We start from the raw sequence: 21151 nt of genomic DNA, 5'->3' as shown, positions 1-21151 counted from the left end.
TGCTTGGGATTCTCTCCCTCTTTACCTGCCACCCACTTTCTATCTCTCTCAAAGTAAATAAACATTAAAAAAAAAAACAATAAATATTGTTGGAGGAAATGTTAATAGGTATGTTTCATTCTCCAAAAGTAGTGTTCAAATAATTCTAGGAAATTTTCTGCTATTCTCCTTTTAGAGAGCCCCATTCATATTTTAAAAGCTGGTCTAAATCCTGATATAAAAATCCTATTAAGCATTGTTTAACTCATTGTTTTCCCATTTCATTTATGTTCCCATCCCCTCAGGAAGAGCCTGTACCTTACTGACTTTAGAGATTGTGTTAATATTTTGAGCATGCTCAACTGGAAAAGATACTGGATCTGCCCTTGCCCCTCCCAACCATGTGTAAGTGTGTGTTTGGGGCTTGATAACCCTCTTCAGAGATGCTATGGAGACATTGGCAGAACTGAATTTCTTGGCTTCCATCTCTCTCATGTTGATTCTAAGGAAAGACATTGCAATTTGGAAGTAAAAATAGCTTGGGAGATTGTAAATGGCAAAAGCAGAGGGAAAAGGAGGCAGAAAATGATAAGAGATGTAGCTAAATATTTATATATACAAAAAATGAAAACATGAGAAACGTTCCTTCTGAAATACATAATTAAGCTCAAGACAGAGTAGGCAGATGGAGTCAGTAATTACAGGTTCCTAATGTATCTAAAATTCCCAGAGAATGAAAGTGTTGCTACTGATTTTGTAGTTTCACAGTTTATAGCTTGTTGCTGTTTGTAATAGGCTCTGCTCCATTAACACTTGATGTTCCAGTTAGATAACTTGCATTTTAAATATCAACCTAGCAGAGCAAAGCTATACAATTTCTGACCTACTTAGACTATATGTGAGAAAACACAATATAAACTAAGGTTATTATGCATGTATCATAATTATTCCTATTACTATCATCCTCATTCCTATTAATGAGGCAGCTGTGGTGTCATAAAAAAAAGACCCAGGATCTGGGACCTCACGTCATTCCAACAAAGATTTATTGAATGCTTGCTACTAGCTAGATACCCTCCTGAGCCCTTGGGATACATTACTGAATGAAACAGACTTAGATTTCTGCCTCATGGAACTTTCATTCAGGTAGGAAATGGGGAGACAGAAAATAAACAGTAAAGCAAAATAAATAGGTAAATATATAGCATATTAGTAAATAAGTAAATTATATGGCATATGAGAAGGTGATAAAGATGATTATAAAAGAGGGTTTTTTTTGTTTGTTTTTTGTTTTTGTTTTGTTTTTAGGCAAGTGAGTTTATCAACAGACTAGTCAAAGCAATGCTCATGGGAAACATGACATGGGGGCAAAGACTGAAGGAGCCGGCTATGTGGGTATCTGTGGGAAGGGAAGAGGGAACAGTCAGTGCAAAAGCTGTAAGGTGGGAGATGGCCTGTGTAGGAATAGCTTGAGATGAGTATGTCTGGAACAGGCTGAGAGGGTGGGAGCTATAAGACACATGGGGAGATCATATAGAGCCTTGTTGGCCATCATCAAGTTCTTGACTTTTATTTTGAGGAAAATTGGGATCTGTTTCAGGAATGCAGAGGAGTGCAGTAAATTGACTCACATTTAAATTTGGGACCTGGTTGCTAAAGGGTTTGTTTTGAATTCTCTTTGAATTACACAGGTTCATATTTTCTTTCACGTGTATAGAAATAGAAAATAATACTGGGGCACCTGGGTGGCTCAGTTGGTAAAGTGTCCAACTGCGGCACAGGTCATGATCTCACATTTCATGAGTTCGAGCCCCACATTGGGCTCTGTGCTGACAGCTCAGAGCCTGGAGCCTGCTTTGGTTTCTGTGTCTCCCTTTCTCTCTGCCCCTCCCCTGCTCTCTCAAAAATAAATAAACATTTAAAAAACTGAAAAAAAAAAAAAGAAAAGAATACCAATTCCAACTACCTAGCTCTTAAACAAAGAGAATGAGGTAGGTGTTTTACTTTTTACCAACAGAGTTCTTCTTCAGAAAAGCACTCTAACATTTTTTTATAAAAGAGGTTCCAATTTGTTGCCATTTTGGAAGACTGCCAAGTGCATGCCAGGTCCACCACCTTTTCTCCACTGCCATACAGAAGTAATGTTTCTCTCCCTGGTGTTAAGAGAGCAATCTCTGTTACAGTGAGAAGAGTTACACAGAGAACTCCAGTCCATGACTGCACACTGGAACTCCTCCCCCATTCTCTTGATCAGGGTTACAATTCTATTGCTTTTAACTCTAGCCTCTCGAATCCCTTTCAAACTCAGGAACAACTACAGAAAGCCAAATTTGCTACCCACACCAATCACATAAGCAGGCCCCTCATCCAGTTAGCCTGGTTCCATATTCCCCATGCCCACAACCTCCAACTGGAGAACACTCAAAGCTTTCCTTTTTATTTTTATTATTATTATTATTTTCATTATAAAGCTCCCCCACTCCCCTGCTTACTTTGGGGTATGTCAAGGGCAAACTATGGTAATGGACTCCCTTGCTAGTGCAAGCTTTGAAAAGACAGCCTGTTTCATGGGCCCTGTGTTTCTTTCTATAAAGCCATCTTCATTCCCCATAAAAAAGGAAGGAAAGATGGAGAAGGGCAGGGAGGAGAGAAGTGCCCCAGAAAAAAAATATGTCAGTTTAGTCTCTACAGTTTCTCCTGTTTCTCCCATGAACTTTGTGGCTTAAGGCAAAAGCAAATTTAATTAATTAAAATGTTTATTTGAGAGAGAAAGTCGGGGAGAGGCAGAGGTGGGGGTGGGGGAGAGAGAATCCCAAGCAGTCTCTACACTTTCAGCACAGAGTCCAACATGGGGCTAGATCCCAGGAACCTCAGAATCATGACCTGAGCTGAGATCAAGAGTCAGCCTCTTAACTGACTGAGCCACCCTGGTGCCCCACAAAACAAATTTTTTATATCACCAGAGTCTGTGGGTTGGAAGTCCAAATATATGCTAGCTGAATCCTTTGCTGAGGGGCTCAATAAGCTGGAATAAGTGTCTTCCAGTGTCTGCAATCTCATTTGAGGTTTGGCGTTCTCTTCCAAGATCACTAGCTGTTGGCAGATTTTAGTTCCTTGTGGTGGTAGGACTTAGGCTTTCAGCTCCCAGAGGCCACTAACCATTTCCTGCCTTCTTTCTACCCTTCTCTACAACAGGGCAGTTTTCTTCCTTCCAGGCCTTTAGAAACGGCCCTCATTCTCCTCCTCCTTTTCCTCCTCTTCACCCTCCTCCTCTGCCTCCTTCTCCTCTTCTTCTCCTTCTACTCCTTCTCTTTCTCTTTCTTCTTTTGAAGGGTTTGCCTGATTATGTCAGACCTATAGCAGGATAATCACCTTCTTGAATAACTCAACATCAACTAATTGAAGACCTTAATTACATCTATGAAATCCCTTCATCTTTGCCTTGTAACATAACATGATTCCATCATATTTGCAGGTTAACTCCAGGGAAAGACATTATACAAGAATGTGAGGCATTAGAGGGTTATCTTAGAAATCTACCTATTGGGGCGCCTGGGTGGCTCAGTCAGTTGAGCACTGGCTTCTGCTCAGGTCATGGTCTCACAGTCCGTGAGTTCGAGCCCCGCGTCGGCTCTGTGCTGACAGCTCAGAGCCTGGAGCCTGTTTTGGATTCTGTGTCTCCCTCTCTCTCTGCCCCTCCCCCATTCATGCTCTGTCTCTCTCTGTCTCAAAAATAAATAAACGTTAAAAAAATTAAAAAAAGAAATCTACCTATCACAGATGGAATGACCATATTAATAGATCTCAGAGTAAGAAAATTACTTGAAGTAAACACGAGTATTACCTATGGATAAAGTCTGGATTCAGCAAGAGAACATGATAATCCCAAACTTATGTATACCTAAGGACAAAACCAAAATAAATTTATGTGTACCTGAGAAACAAAAATTGAGAGTAAAGAAAAATAGAGAAATCCACAAAATTCTTTGGAGACTTCTACCATTCTCACTCAGTAATTGGTAGAACAATAAACAGGAAGTCATTAAACACAAAGCAACTGAACAACACCATGAACCAAATGGAGAAAAATGACATTTATAGACCATTCCACCAACAGTATATAATACATTCTTTTCAAAGGTACATGGAACAGTCACCAAATATTCCATATTCTTGGCCATTAAACACATTTTAAAACAATAGATATCATACAAGGAATGTTCCCTAATCACAATAAACTTACTAGAAATTAATAATTGAAAGATACCTAGAATAGCTACAAATAATTGGAAGTTAAACCACACTCCTCCAAATAGTCGATAGGTCCTAGAGAAAGTACCAAGGGAAATTAGGAGCTATTTTTAACTTAACTACAATGAAAAGGCAACATATTATGGGATAATGGGAGCTAATTTTTTTCTATTCTATTTAAAGTCCTGATTTGAATTTTTTCAAATATTGCTTTACATTGATCTGAACTAAGTAGGCTTCCTTCGTTTTGGTATCAAAATATTTGACACTTAAATTGGGTCTTTCAGGTAAGCATTCTATCTTTCAAAACAAAGCTAGAGTGAGATCTGTTGTGAAATGTGTTATATAGTATAATTTCATAAATACCTTGAACTTACTATCATCATCAGATTTTTCCATATGATTATTTTATTCTTAGAGCACAAATGTTTTTCTTTTAATTGAAGTACAGTTGATATATAATATTAGTTTCAGGTGTGCAACATATTCAACAATTGTATACATTATGATATGCTTACATTGGTAAGTATAGTTGCAATCAGTCATCATACAAAGTTAATTCAATATTATTGGCTATATTCTTTTAATCCCTGTGACTTATTTTATAACTAGAAATTTGTACCTCTTAATCCTTTTTACCTAGTTTGCCTGTCCCTCACCCTCTTTTCATAAAAATTATAGAATTGTACCAATTAGGAAACTAAAACCCAAGGATATGTGCCAAGTAGGCATATAGCTGAGACCAGAGAGAGCCAGTTGTTCAGATTTGTTATGTGTCCTCCTTCCATCAAATTATCTTATTATCCTCATAAAGCAAAGAATAATTTCATATGGCTGAAGACATTAAAAACAATAATTTCCTTGTTTATATATTAAACACAATGTCCTATTGGTAACTCCTTCCATAACTGTTTCTTCCATTCTTTTCTATATCGTTTGCTCCTCCCAACTCACTACTCATTACTTGAAATGCCAGATTCAGAGAAAAGCAATTCACTTAAAATTAACCACAAAGAAAATTACTCATATTTTCATGTTCAAAACCTCCACTTCCTTGATTTCCTTTTCCAGGCTTTAATTCTTCAAGACTCTTCCATAACTTCATTAAGAAGGCCACTACACTACCATCATCTTCTTTCTTATTAACACCATTATTTCTAATATTTATTGAGGATTTAATAAGCACATGCAATGTTTTAATGCTTGACCTACATTATCTAATTTAATCTTCACAAAAATTTCAAGTGACAGAGAACAGTAGAATTTGATTCTCTCCTCTAGGCTGGATCAGAGTTAGTGAAAATAAGTTGAAGGATGAACTCAATTTCCAATTCTTTTAGAAAAACTAACTTCTAAGTCAGAGTAAATATAGATCCATATTTACAAGTTGCCCTGAAGGAAATATCCATCTCCCTGACAAGGCTTTTATTTTTGAATGTCTGTTCTCATTACAGACATCTATTTGTTTCATTTTTTAAGAGAAGAAAGATGAAATTACCGTATTTAGCCTTTTCTTCTGTTATTCCTTTGGGTTTTGGAAAAGTTCCTAGGATTAACTGACACACAAAGACAGGCCTGTAATCCCAGAGAGGCTGCACCAAGAAGGCATCATGGAGCTATGGCTGCAGAATCAGCAGACATCTGGGCATGGAATAAACATAAGAAGAGTACTAAATACTGCAGGTATACCTTAATACCCGGTTGTTTGTAAGGCTTTGGTGGAAAGAACACCAAACTAAAATCTAGCTCAGCAATTTATAGTAGTATTTTACATGAATTCGTGCAAGCCATTTTCTTTTTCTAGGCCTCAGACGTTTTTCTGCTTGAGAAGAAGTGCTTAATTGGAAGGGAATCTGATGTACCAGTAAGGACACCAGTTTTGGAGTCCAAAAGAACGGAGTCTGGATATGAGCTCTGCTACTTACTAGTGTCCTTTGATAAGATATGTGATTTCTCTCAACTTCAGCTGTGCCATAGGGAGTTACAGAATGGAATTTTTAAGAATGAGTGTTATTATTTCAAATATTTTATAAAAAAGTTACATAGATACTCATTTCTTTTTTTTAATTTTTTTTAACGTTTATTTATTTTTGAGACAGAGAGAGACAGAGCATGAATGGGGGAGGGGCAGAGAGAGGGAGACACAGAATCTGAAACAGGCTCCAGGCTCTAAGCTGTCAGCACAGAGCCCAACGCGGGGCTCGAACTCACGGACCGTGAGATCATGACCTGAGCCGAAGCCGGCCGCTCAACCGACTGAGCCACCCAGGCACCCCCATAGATACTCATTTCTTAGGGATGTTTTAAAGATTAATCTAGAACATAGCTAAAATGCTAAACATATAGTATAAACACAATGAATGTATCGATATTCTTTTTTTTCCCAATAGTTGATACTTCTTTCATTTCTATTCCAGAGATAAGTGAAGAAGTCAATCCTATCATCCCTGCCTGTATGTATGTATATGTGTACATATATAGATATATACACACATATGTGTGTATACATATACATACATACATATATGTAAGACACACACATAGAAGATAGTATCATAATACATAAATGAACAGCTGAGATTTAAGAGAAAATAAAAGTCCCCAAAAGACATCATAATGAGGAATGAGGAGGATGAGTCTCAGCTGTACCTTGTTAATTGCTATATATTGATATTCTATAGAGATTTTACATATAAGAGTCAATCTTGACTCTCAGCCCAAATATCATTGTATCACTATCTTAGCAAAAGCTAAAGGAAAGGGATCACTGTTTCTTTTGAACTTCCTTGTAGCCCTTTGATTATAATATAATAATAATTTCCTCCCATCCAAAGCCTGTTCAGTAAACTAATCAGTTTGGTGTGATAACTGCCAACATTAGATTTTCCAGACTTTTAAAAGTCCATCGGTAGTAGCTTCACCATTTCTTAACTACCTTTCTTTTTATAAATTAACTTTAATGACTTATAATTTACAAATAATAAAACATACAGATATTAGAAGCACACTTTTATGAGTCTTGACAAATGTGTATATCTATATATATACCACTATGATATAGATACCAATCATGATATAGCATATTACTCAATGAAAAAAAAGTTCCCTCATGCCCTTTCTGTCAATTCCCCAGCCACTACTCCAAGCAACCCCTAACTAATGTCTATCTCTATAGTTTTGCCTGAATTATCATATGAATGTAATCATATGGAATGTACACTATAGATAGATAGATAGATGATAGAAAGATAGATAGATAGATAGATAGATAGATAGATAGATAGATAGATAGATACAGTACCCAATGTACTTTTGTTTTGGCTTCTTTTGTCCAAGATAATTCTTTTGAGATTCATCTTGTTGCCTGAATTCTTTATGGGACTTGGCTTGTTCCTTTACACTTCTAAGTAGCATTCCATTGCCTATTTTACTATTTCCTTAGCTTTTTTCTAAAAATGAATTTGTGTTCCTTTATTTATTTTTGTATGCATATGAATTTTAAATTAAAATATAATTAAGACAATAAAATTAAATTTAAGAAACTTTTTTTAAAAATTTTTATTTATTTTTGAGAGAAAGAGAGAGAGCATGAGCAGGGGAGGGGCAGAGAGAGAGGGAGACACAGAATCCAAAGCAGGATCTAGGATCTAACCTGTCAGCACAGAGCCCAACACAGGGCTTGAACTCACAAACCAGGAGATTATGACCTGAGCCAGTCAGACACTCAACTAACTGAACCACCCAGGCGCCCCATAAAATTAGGTATTTTAAAGTGTACAATTCAGTGAGTTTTAGTATACCCACAGAGGTGCAACTATCACTGCTTCTAAATTCAGAACATTTTTACTTCCCTAAAAGAAGTCTCATATCCATTAGCAATCATTTCTCATTCTCCTCTTCTATCAGCCCCTGGAACCCAGTAATCTACATTCTGTCCCTATGGATCTGTCTATTCTGGAAATTTGATATAAATGGAATTATATGTCATCTTTTGCATCTAGCCTCTTTCACTTAACATTTTCAAGGCTCATTCATGATGTGGCATGTATCAGGGGACTAAAGTCGCTGGAATTCAGGATGATCTGATTAGTCGGCAATATACTGAAGTACTGAGCAAAGCATACAATAGTTTTGTTTTGTTTTCTTTAGAATGGAATTACTATTAGACTACAGGGGTGAATTGAATTTTGGTACTGCAGGAAGTTTGGAGAATAAAAAGCCAAGTATCTGAGGCCCTTTCTACCTATATTATGTTCTACTTTTCCATGAACAGGTTGAATCTAAGAAACCACTTCATGAGGATTCATTGAATATTATTATTTGCATGACTTTATACTCAGAATAATATAATATTAGCACCTCAGTGACATGATGACTCATTTAAAAAGAAGTGAGACTATTGAGGGAGATGGTCAGGAAAAACAGAATTTTGTACGGACTGTCTTCCTGTATTGTGTTTAAGACAATAGTCTGTACTCTGGAGATTTCCAGAAGAAATAAGCTTACAATTAGTTTCTTCAAAACCAGGCAATATCCAGATAAGCATATCCAAGTGTTGCACCATCACAAGGATAATTTCCTTAAGATTAATAAAAGTATCGGGGCACCTGGGTGGCTCAGTCGGTTAAGCGTCCGACTTCAACTCAGGTAACCATCTCGCGGTCTGTGGGTTCGAGCTCCGCGTCGGGCTCTGGGCTGATGGTTCAGAGCCTGGAGCCTGCTTCGGATTCTGTGTCTCCCTCTCTCTCTGACTCTCCCCTGTTCATGCTCTGTCTCTTTCTGTCTCAAAAATAAATAAACATTAAAAAAAATTTAAAAAAAAGGTATCCACCTCTATATCTATCCAAATATCCATCAATTCATTCAATATATATTAATGGAACACCTACATTACTCAAGTTTGGTGCTAGATATACAAAATGCAGAGACTAGACATAATTCCTGTCCTAAAGGTAAACAGAACTCTCCCACTGCTTTGGGAGAAATACGTGTTCAATGAATAGAATATAAATGGAAAATTATATTCTAGCAGTCAAAGACAGCACTAGAGAGTTAAGTAAAAAGCAGACTTTTTTTGGCAACTAAAGAATTTGAAAACTATAAGGAAGCGTTTTAGGGAATTGCACTGGAAAGTACCATGATTAGGTTAACATTTCAGGAAAATCACACTGATAGCAGCGTAATAGAAGGATTTGTTTAGGAGATCAGTTAATTGCAGGGGCAAGGCTAAAGTATGACAGTTGAGGTCCACTCCAGTCCTGATCATGTTACTTATCAGTTCAAAATCATGAATGGCTCATATTCAGTTTTGAGGTAGGAAATGGGTTTATAAGTATTGTGGTATGAGAAATGGTGATACTTTGCAGTGGAGTATCTTCAGTGTGGTTTCACTGAAGTTTCTCATCTGAGCTTTCTTGTTTGCATTTGAGGATGTCACAGAAGATACAAGCTGTATAAACCAGGAGCTATGTGAAATTAGATGTAACAACAAATGCCATTTAAGAATATAGCTGAAATAAGTCAGACTAAGAACAACAAACACCATATGATTTCATTCATATGCAGAACCTAAAAACAAAACAAAACAAAAAAACCTCACAAATGAATAAACAAACAAAAAGTAGAATCATACCTGTAAATACAGAGAACAAATTGATGGTTGCCAGAGGGAAGAAAGATAGGGTTTGGGCAAAATGGGTGAAGAAGATTGGGAGATCTAGGTTTCCAGTTATGGAATGAGTAAGTGTCAGGATAAAAGGCACAAAATAAGGAGCATAGTCAATGATATTATACTATCCATTTGTATGGTGACAGATGGTAGCTACACTTGTGGGGAACACAGCATAATCCATAAACTTGTTGAATCACTAACTTGTACACCTGAAAGTAATGTAATTCTGTGTGTCAACTACATTGAAAAAAATTATAAAAAAAAAAAAAAAAAAGAATATAGTTCAGGGTGCCTGGGTGGTTCAGTTGGTTGATTTTGGATTAAGTCATGGTCTCAAGGTCTGTGAGTTTGAGCCCCACATTGGGCTCTGCACTGATAGTGTGGAGCCTGCTTGGGATTCTCTGTCTTCCTCCCTGCGTGTGTGCAAGAGCAGAGGAAGCCCTCCCTGCTCTTGCACACACGCATGTGTTCTCTCTTGCGCTCTCTCTCTCTCTCTCTCTCTCTCAAAATAAATAAGCCTTGGGGGGAGAAAAAAGAAAGAACATAGCTGAAACTACAGAGAACCAGGCATTCAGATTTTCTATTTTTCTCTGTTTACTAAATGCTCGTATTCCCCTTGCAAACCAGAGAATACTTTTATAAACATTCTAAAATTAAAATTTTATTAAATATTGAAGAGGGATATATAGAAAGATGTCAGCTTAATGAATCCAGCCTTATTCTAATTCCAGTATGAATTACAAAGCAGCCATATCACTTGATATAAATAGCTAAAAGGCAGCTGATACCAATGTGTGGTAAAAGCCTCAAATTTGCAATCCAGAAATGAGTGTTTGCTTCCTTCTAGACTTTATATAGGCCTGGGTAGTAATATAGCAGAAGTTTGGGTAGAGAGAAATCCAGCAGTTGCCTGGATCCCAGATAGGGAAGGAATTAAGGAAGAGATCACCAAACACTAGTATTAGTGTTCTCCATTTTCCTGACCCTCATAGTGCTGAGAAAGAGCTACATAGGTAGGCTGAGTTCTCTCCATCTTTGACACTTCTTATTTTCAATATATTTTTAAACTTTTATTTATTTAAGTAATCTCCACACCCAACATGGGGCTCCAACTCACAACCCTGAGATTAAGAGTAGCATGCTCTTCCAACTAAGCCAGCCAGGCACCGCCATCTTTGACACTTATAAAGAGAGTAAACATAAGGCTGATGACATATTGGCCTGCCCAAATGGCCACCCAGCCTTTCACCACCTAGAGCATTATCTCCATTCATAATAATGAACGGTTGAAGAATACCAGAATTCCTAAGGGAGTTAAACAACTAAAGGAAGAAATTCAGAAAAGTTAAAAGAAAACTCTAATGAAACAGAGCTTTTGAAGGAGAAAGACAACAGCTAATTTAAAAAAGTAGAGTATAAGTGCATAAAAATTACTCTTAACCCATGGATCAGAGAGAATATTGACAAGAATTGTAAGTCATATAAGCTTTTGTAAGAAGTAATGAAAAGGAGAACATTTTCTACAAATATCCATAAGACATTACAAAATATATATTCTGAAGGAACCACACAGCTTTAAATTCATTGATAAACAAATGAGAAAGGTAAAAAATAAAAGAACTTATTATCCATCTGCAAAGTTCTATAAAGGACTACAAAACAATTCTAAATATGTTGAAAAAAGAAAAGCTATAAGGAAAAATCCAAATGGATAACATAGGAACCCCAAACTAGTCTGAAGAATAAATGAATTCAAAAGTTGTCTTTTTTTCAAAGGCCAATGAAACAGATAAACCCCTTTGTGAACATGATTAAGGGAAAGAAAAAAATAAACGTGTACAAAATGTGATATTTAAAAAGAAAATAAGTAGAATTGGATGTGGGATGCAAGAGAAAGAAAGAAGTGAAATAGAATTTAAAGAATCTGTTCTTAGTGACTGGAAGGACTGTGATGCCATATCTAAAATGTGGGTATGACTAAAAGGCTGAAGGCAATGATTATGAGTAGAGTTTGGACTTGTTAATTTTGAGATACTTATTATATATTAAATGGTGATGTTGAGTTAGTATTTAGATACATAAATTGCATATGCAAGATGTAGTAGTTTTCATAGTTAACAGGCCTGGTTGGAATCATAAAATTTGGGAGCAAAAAGAATGTAAACAAATAAGCATTTATAGCAAAGGATTAGATGAGATTACCAAGGGAATGGGTTTACTTATAGTATATTTAGAACTCTAGTGTGGTAGGGTTCCCCTCCCTAAGGAGAGAAACAAAACAAAACAAAACCCTCAAGGCAACCTGGCTATATGCTTATATGACAACATCCCTCAGACCTTGTAACATGAGACCACTTAATAAGACTACATGCTTGGGAGACAAAGAAATAGAAAATGTATAAAAAAAAACTATGCCATTGTGGTGTTTGGGGCTCAGTTCCTGGGTAAGAACCCAACTGATCTGTGCAGGAATGATTAAAGTTGCTTCCTGGAAAGAAAAGCCTTGGTGTCATGACTTTCTGTGCAAGAATCCTGCTACACTAGGGCACTGCTATATTGTTAAAGTGAATAGAAAGGAACCAACAACATAAACTAAGGAGAGGATACAAAGGTATAAAGAAACAGGTGACAGACATTTCTTAATAAAGCTAAATATAGCAAGTAAGATGAGAGTTAAGAAACAATCATCTGGACCAAGATGATCCAGTAGTCAATTTTACATTCTCCTTTTATTTGACCCATTAGCAGAATTTAACTCAAAGAGGTAATTTCTTCCTCTATGAACAAAGTCTATATTTGTCTTCCATGAAACCTCTGTATCCTTAGTGTTGAGTAGTAAAATTAACAGGTATGGGATCATCTTTGGAGATGGGGCAGGCTTACCTAGAAAATGTGAGGTGAATTGTCTTTTGACTGCTGATAGAGTCCTAGAAGAAAGGGTTGGCTTACTCCAAGTATATGGATTTCTGTGACACCCTATGGATTATACTGTTGGAAGGGTAGAGGATGAAAGGAGTTGACTTCCCATAAGAATAATACAATAAGTATTGACCAAGTAGGTCTTTTCTAACAAATACAAGTATGGTTTAATTACAGAAAATTTATTAACACAATTCATTTCATTAATGAAATATATAGGTCATATTAACAGCTGAGAGAAAAGCTATTATCAAATTCAAGAGCCATTAATATGAAGATAGAATAAGAAGGAAAAACTTAAGAATGATGAAGAGATAAAACATATTTAACAAAACTCAACACCAAACATAACTTGAAATGTTAAAAAAATAATATCAATAATAATCGGAAAATAGATAGGGATTACCATTACCCTATCATTTAATAATGCCTTCTAAAAACTGCTGAATGTAATTAAATATGACAATAAAATAATCGACATAAATATTGGAAAAGTAAAACTACACTTTATTTTAGGATGATTTTATGGTATGCTTTGAAAACTCAAGTACTATTTAAAAATATACATAATTTATAAGGATTTGTTAAAGTAACTACATTATCAGATATTTGTACCAAAATCAAGTTTTATCTATATAAGTAATAATAAATACAAATTCAACAAATTTATTCATAGTATAGAAAAAATGATAAAAATTAAGAATACATTTAACTATCAAAGCATAGAACTGGAAAGACATGACTTCTGGCATGAAAGCATGGGGAATTCACTGACCTACTTCTCAGTAAAAATGGTGAAAATTATGGAAAAACAAATAATGACCCTGGAAATTACTGTAAGGGCAAAGAACCCTTGAAAAAATTTAAGAAAACCCATAAAAATTCAGAATGAATTTCATTTTCATAAGAGTATGAAGAATTTTCAACATGAGAACACTCTCAAAAATAGTAGAGGATTTGACAGAAGTCAGGAGGATATTTGTGGCTCTAATGAAGATACAGTCTAGACTGTTGGCTAGCTAGTTTGTAGGAGAGAACTGTAGAATAAGAGAATTGGAGGAAGCCCTCTTAGAGTCAAAACAATTATCAAATGCTTACCTCATAGTATTCCATGAAAGAAGTCACAATTTGATTGCATTTATTTGTATAGAAATGTATACCCTAGAGCATTACTGAAAACAGTGAAGCGTTTGGTTGGGAATTAGTGGAAATTAACAGCTGGGTATGGTCAGGGAAAGAATGGAAAAGAGCCCTACCAGTACTGCTCTCCTTATAGCATGACTGTGGGTGTACACAGAGCTGTGTCTCCCTGAGGAACAACATCAGAGGTTTATCTCTATGGATGTAAAATATAATTCTGTAATATAATCCAGCCAGCCACTAAACAAATCAATAAGCAAATGAAAATAGCAAGCCCTGGAGAGAGCGGATCAGTATTCAGAATTGTTATATTATCTAAAAAGCACAATTTCCAGGGGCACTTAAGTGGCTCAGTCGGTTGAGGGTTGAGTGTCTGACTCTTGATTGGCATAGGTTATGAACCCAGGGTCATGGGATTGAGGTCCACTTGGGGCTCCAACCCGAGTTCAGAGTCTGTGCTCTCTGCTCCCTGCTTCTCTCCCCCACTTGCACTCTTTCTCTCTTTCAAAAAAAAAAGTACAATTTCCAACAAAAAAAGGATGCCAAGAAAAAGAAAAGTGTGACCCAATCAAAAAAAAAAAAAAAAAGGGCACACAGTAGAAACTACCACATTACTGTCAGATGTTATATTTAACAGAAAAGAGATTTCAAAGTAGCATTTCTAAATATGTTCACAGAACTAAGGAAAGTATGATTAAAGAAGTAAGTGAAGAATCACTATAATGCTCACCTGAAACTAATATAACACTGTATGTTAGCTAATTGGAATTAAAATAATTTTTTTTAAAAAAGAAGGAAAGATATTATGAAAATGTCATAACAATAAGAGAATATCAATAAAAAGATGGAAATTATAAAAAAAAGAATTGAATGGAAATTTTGGAGTTGAAAAGTATAACTCAAAAATTCACTAGAGGGCCCCAATTTTAGAACTGACATGATAGAAGAAACAATTGGTGAATTTGAAGAAAAAATTATAGAGATTATTCAACCTAAAAAACTGAGGGAAAAAAAGATGAAGACAAATCAATGGAGCCTCGAGGAATTATGGTATAATGTTATCATTAGTCATACTAACATATATGTAATAAAAATAGGGAGGAGAGCAAAAGGAAGAGAAAAAAATATTCAAGAAATATAAATGAAAAGTTCCCAACGTTATTTAAAAGAAATAACCCCTACATCCTGGAAGCTTAGTGAACTCCAAGTAGGATAAAAGTAAATAAACCCATAAAAAGACATAATATAGTAAACATGCTAAAAATCAAAGACAAGGCAAAATTTTGAAACCAGCAAGAGAGAAATAATGGACCATTGACCACTGACAAATGAATCCAAATAAGATTAACAGTTGACTTCTCAGAAAAAAAACAATGGTGTTCACAAGTAGTTGAAAACTGATACCAATACCAATCTTCACTTATATTTCTTTCAGAGCATTACCAAAAAAAAATAAAGTTTACATTTTTTTCCTATATTCTCTTTTTTCCCCCTATAGTCTCACACCTCCTAACTCTTCTAGAGCTTCCTACTCTCCATCTAGGTAGTCCACTTTACCAAAAACGGTTCTTTCCATGAAGAACGAGACTACCAGCTCTTGTCTTTTTGTCCTTTCTTTTTTATTTCCACTTCTCCAGTATTGTCTGTTTGTACGTATTCCAAAACCCAACTTACAAAAAATGAGAACTCTCTTTAGGGCTTGAACTTAAACAGGAAAATATAAAATTCTCTTTTTTAAGAGGGTTGGACTGTTGGAGTGCTGAGGAATATCAAAAAGTAGCACAGGTTAATCTGTGGGACCTCATTCAGGGGTTATTTGGGTTTTTACTCTGAAAGAGAAGTTTGAACCAACATCTGAAGGATGACTAGTATTAGCTGGATGAAGAATGGGAAAGAACATTTCAAGCAAAGGGGATTATTTGCACAAATATCCTGAGGTAGAAATGAGAATGATGCATTGGAGAAGCAGAAAAAGAATTTTGTTGCTTGAAAAGCAATGAGTAAAGTTTAAAACAGCAATGAGGTAAGGTTTGTGGTTTACACAGTTACAGAATGTGTTATATTTTGTATTCCATATTAAGCCAGTGTTTTTCTCTATTTTCCTTCCCATAGTTGACATTTCATGACTCTAACTCCTTCAGTCATGAATGATTAACCTACTGTCATTGACCTACCTGGAAAGGATCCACTCAAGTGGATATCTTAATTCAGAGAGTTCCAAAGAAATTGCAATATCTTAATTCAGAGAGTTCCAAAGAAATATGGTTTTATTATTTTTTAGCACAGGCAGAAATTGGCAATGTCCACATGGTACTTCTTACAACTCCTTAGAGGGATGTTTAAGGGGGTGGAAGAGGCTATCAGTAATTAGTAGCAACATTTGAATATAATTAGACCTTTGATGCCTTATAAACTGATTCTGAATAAATGTTTAAAGCTATGTTTGTATTCTTCAATTTTTTTTTCAGAAAAAAAGCATTTCTGTCAAATTTCAAATAAGGAAGTGAGTTAAAGAGGTTTTACTAACATCATTTGGCTCACCTGGGAGGCCCTAAATACATATGCAGGATTTCCTAGAAGACAATCAGTTTTGACTTTAGATCAGTAACTAAGGAAGCCTCCCTGCCTGAGGTGAAAAAAAGCAAACCAACAAACAAACAAAAAAAAAAGGACAGAATTTCTTTCACCTTACTTAATGATGTTTTTGCATATCTTCCCCACCTGCCATGCAGCATTTAAATTTTCTCTACTTTGGAAATTTCTACCCTGATTGTGTCTACTTCTACACACTGCGATTTGGGGGGCAGGGGAGGGAAGGGATAAGGAGAGAATTGTAAGGAAAAATGTGCCAGCTCATCAAGCCTGCTCCCCTCCCAAAAGGTGATATATATGCACATAATTGTGTGAGGGAAAGAGGGACCATTTTACCAAGCATGAGTGTATGAAGTCTTGTGAACATGAGTGTGTTGAGTATTCTTGTATTTTTGTGATTTTTGCATCTGATTCAGTGTGAAAGATGAGAATGTATGTGATATATATACATATATCTCACACATATGTGTGTGTATATATCTTTCAAAACTTATTCATAAAACAATAAACTGAGACTTCTGGTCTATATATTGCAAGTCTCTTTTCTTTGGATGTCTGCCTGTGAAAAGCTTATGAAATAGAGACTAAATTACTTGTTTGAAATGTCTGGTTACAGCTACTTATTTTCTGTTTTTTAACTGTTACTGATCAACCTTTAATCAGGAACATTTATTAATTTTACTGTGCTGAGAAGGAAGGGGTGTTACATATGGAAACCTTAACTTTAAAGAACTCAGCAACAAAGAGAAATTGCAAGAAGGAATCAAGCTGCTAAATATAGTCTACTCTCTTGAGTAAACAAATGACGACAGTTCTTTTCAAGAGCACTCAAGAGTAAAAGCGTGGTGAAGCACAGTGTTCTTGCAGGGAGAGATTATAATTCCTTTTTACTAAGTCCCACCTTATGGGCTACACATGTCAAGAAGGTGGTTTGTCGGTTGACTGGGTTTCATTTTGAGCCACTGTTTATCCAGAAACTCCCGTTCTCTCTTCTTCTTTCTCATCAGTGAATATTGTGGAATAGAATGTATTTATTTCCTATTTGATAGTCTCAGATGTACAGAGAAGGGAAAGAAACATATGAAGAAAAGAAGGAAGGAGTGAATCCAAGAAAGAAAGGCACCAAGGATAAGCTGAAAAGATAAGGACATGAGAGTAGCCAGAGGTCTAGACTCCAATAATTACTTGGCCATTCAAGATATGAAATCATATCCTCTGCCCTTTCAGTTAGTAGACTAAAATAGTTGTTGTCAGTTTTCAAAATGTATTCTGTGGATGATAGATTACCTTGTGAGGTAAGAGCTAGGATTTTTATCAATTTCATGATATGAATTTGGGAAAAGACTCTATCTCTAATACATATTTGAAAATCCTTGGATTTTTACTAGTCTTTGTTTTAAAATCTAGTTTGTCTGATACAAGTATGGCTACTTTGGCTTCCTTTTCACCTCCATTAACATGGTAGATAATTCTCCATCCCATCACTTTCAATCTGCAGGTGTAACTAGGGCTAAAATGAGTCTCTTGTAAACAGGGTATAGATAGATCTTGTTTTTGTTTGTTTGTTTGTTGTTTTTTTAATCCATTCTGATGCCCTATGTCTTTTTATTGGAGCATTTAGTCCCTTTACATTCAGAGTGGTTATTGAAAGATATGAATTTAGTGCCATTGGCACTAATTTACCTGTAGAGTCGGTGTTTTTGGTGATGTTCCCCAGTCCTTTGTAGTCTTTGTTGCCTTGGTCTTCTTCTTCCTCTTTTTTTCCCCCTCCACTGAGAGAGTCCCCCTTAAAATTTCTTGCAGGGCTGGTTTAGTGGCCACAGGCTCCTTTAGCTTTTGTTTCTCTGGGAAACTATCTCTCCTTCTATTCTGAATGACAGCTTTGTTAGATAAAAGTCCTCTTGACTGCATATATTTTCCCATTCAGCACATTGAATATTTCCTGCCACTCCCTTCAGGTTTTTCAGTGGACAGGTCTGCTGCTAACTTTATGTGCCTACCCTTGTAGAAGGACCTTGTGCCCCTACCTACTTTCAGAATTCCCTCTTTATCTTTGTACTTTTCAAGTTTCAGTATGATATATCATGGTGTTGCTTTTTATTTTCTTAGGGGAGTTCTTTGTGCCTCTTGGACTTGAATTCCAGTTTCATTCCCCAGATTGAGGAAGTTCTCAGCTATAATTTATTCAAATAAACCTTCTGCCCCTTTTTCCCACTCTCCTTCTTCTGGGACTCCTATGATACAGATATTTTATTTTATGGAATCACTAAGTTCCTTAATTCTCCCCTAGTGATCTAATAGTTTCCTTTCCCTCTTCTTTTCAGCTTCATTATTTTCCATAATTTTATCTTCTATATCACCTTTTCTCTCCTCTGCTTCTTCAATCCTTGTTGTGACTGTATCCAGTCAGTTTTGCATCTCAGTTATAGCATTTTTTTTATTTCAGCCTGACTAGTTTTTAGGTCCGTGATCTCTGCAGCAAGGATTTCTCTGGTATTTTCTATGTTTTTTTTTTCAAGCCCAGCCAGTAGTTTCTGACTGTTATTCTAAGTTCTTGTTCAAATATATTGCTTATGTCTGTTTTGAGAAAGTCCCTGGCTGTCATTTCTTCTTGACCTTTCTTTTGGTGAGAATTCCTCCATCTTGTCATTTTGCTAAGTTTCTGTCTTTGCATATTTTAAAAACTTGTTGTTTCCTGCACCTGAGAGTAATGCTATATTAAAAAGGGGTCATACATTGTCCAGGGCCTGGCACTTCAGGAAGTGTTTCTGGTGTATGCTGTGTGCACTCTGCTGTTGAATGTGGGTTGCTCTTTCTCAGTGGTTAGTCCTCTATAGGGTTCCTCCTTGCTTGCAGTGGGGGAGTATTTGGCCTTTTAAGTAGGCATGCTTTGATTTGTGTGTTAGAATGAGCCTGGAAAAAAAAGGGGGGGAGGGAGCCTGATCCTAAAAAATGAAAAAAAGGAAATGGAATAAAAAAAAAACAACAGAGAATCAAAAACTGTAAATCTGTTTCCAAAGAAAACAAAAGGAAGAAAGGAAGAAAGGAAAGAAGGAAGGAAGGAAAGAAGGAAGGAAGGAAGGAAGGAAGGAAGGAAGGAAGGAAAGAAGGAAGGAAGGAAGGAAGGAGAAAAACTGAATCCTGATTCAAAAGAGAGAGAGAGACAGAGAGAGATAGAGATAGAGAGAGAGAGAGAAGGAAATGAAACAGACAAACAAACAAGAAATTATGAGCCTAATTCCAAAAGGAAAAGAGAAGAAATAAAAACATGAAAAAGAAAGAAAACAAAAAATGAGCCTGGTTCTATTCCCACCAGAACTGCAGGTTTCGTTATGAAACACTCTTGTTTCAGTATACTCATGGGATTCAGGGTGCTGCCTGTGCTGGTCTTCTGGAGGAGAGGGCTACTACATTGGCTTAGAATCAGTCTTTTCCCAGTAAATAAGCAGTTGCCAGACTCAGGGGGGCAGGCTTTGGTGTAAGTGGATCCCACCTCCATTGGGGGCCACTGTGCTGCTCACTGACGTCCCATGGTGTTGGTGTTGGGCAGAAAATGGTGCCACCCCAATCTTTTGTCCTGGACTGAGGATCTCATCCCTCCACCACCATCACTATTCAGGCAGCCCTTACAGAATATTAAGGGCACTCAGCTCACTCTGTACCACAACTCTACTGAGCTGGGATTCAAAACCTGAAGTCTTAAAGGACCTGGCACCACATGGACCCACCACCCTCCTCTAGAGTGGAGATTCTTCATGCATGTCTGAAGTCCTTCATCCCAGAAAAACAGTCCCATACCTGCACAGTTGGGGGATCTATGGTTTAACACTGTTAAAAGCAGCAAAAAGGTTGTATTCCCTCTGGGTGAGCCTCTGTCCCCTGCTGATGAAAGGCCTCTTGCTGGCACCTGCAGTCTTTTGTCCTTGGAGAGGCAATATACCCTCCAAAAGTATTCCAGGAAAGGTAATATTCTCTCCCAATGTGCCCTGGAGATCCCTACACCACACTATGCACTCTGGGGCCAGCTCCTTCCTTCTCCCCAGGAGTGCATGCCACAACTCCACTCTGAAGAAAGTCATGAACTTTCAAAACTTCAGAGTTTGAGCTGCAAATGCTGTTTGCAAAAACAAAACAAAACAAAACAAAACAAAACAAAACAAAACAAAACACCTGTGACACTTAGTACTTCCTACTCCCCGGTCTGTGGTCCAAAGAGGTTTTCCTCTTGTTTGAACCTAATGCCACACTCTCTCCACACTTTTCTCTTTCTCTCCCTTTTGTCTCTCCACAAAAAGCTTTCTCTCCCCTCCACGGCATCACCATTTTTCTCTCACCCAATTCACTTCCATGCATCTCGCACCCACCAAGCTGTCTCCCTCCAACCTCGAAGCTCCTTCTACCACTTCACAGATCAATTTCCTGGGTCAATATCCTGGGTGTTATAAATGATTTGACCTTAATACAGCTGTGTTTGAAGGAAAGCCCAAGGACCCCCTACTTCTTCATCATCTTAACTCCTCCCCCAGACATTCTCTTTCTTCATCATAGTTTGGTCTCTTGAAGGTGACAGTTTCCTTTTACAGTGTCCAGGAGTTCAGA

The sequence above is a fragment of the Panthera pardus genome, unplaced genomic scaffold, assembly GCF_024362965.1.
Source record: "Panthera pardus isolate Hobbes unplaced genomic scaffold, ASM2436296v1 HiC_scaffold_12, whole genome shotgun sequence".
NCBI lineage: Eukaryota > Metazoa > Chordata > Mammalia > Carnivora > Felidae > Panthera > Panthera pardus.
The sequence above is the reverse complement of the archived record's forward strand: the minus strand, read 5'-3'. Positions refer to the sequence as shown.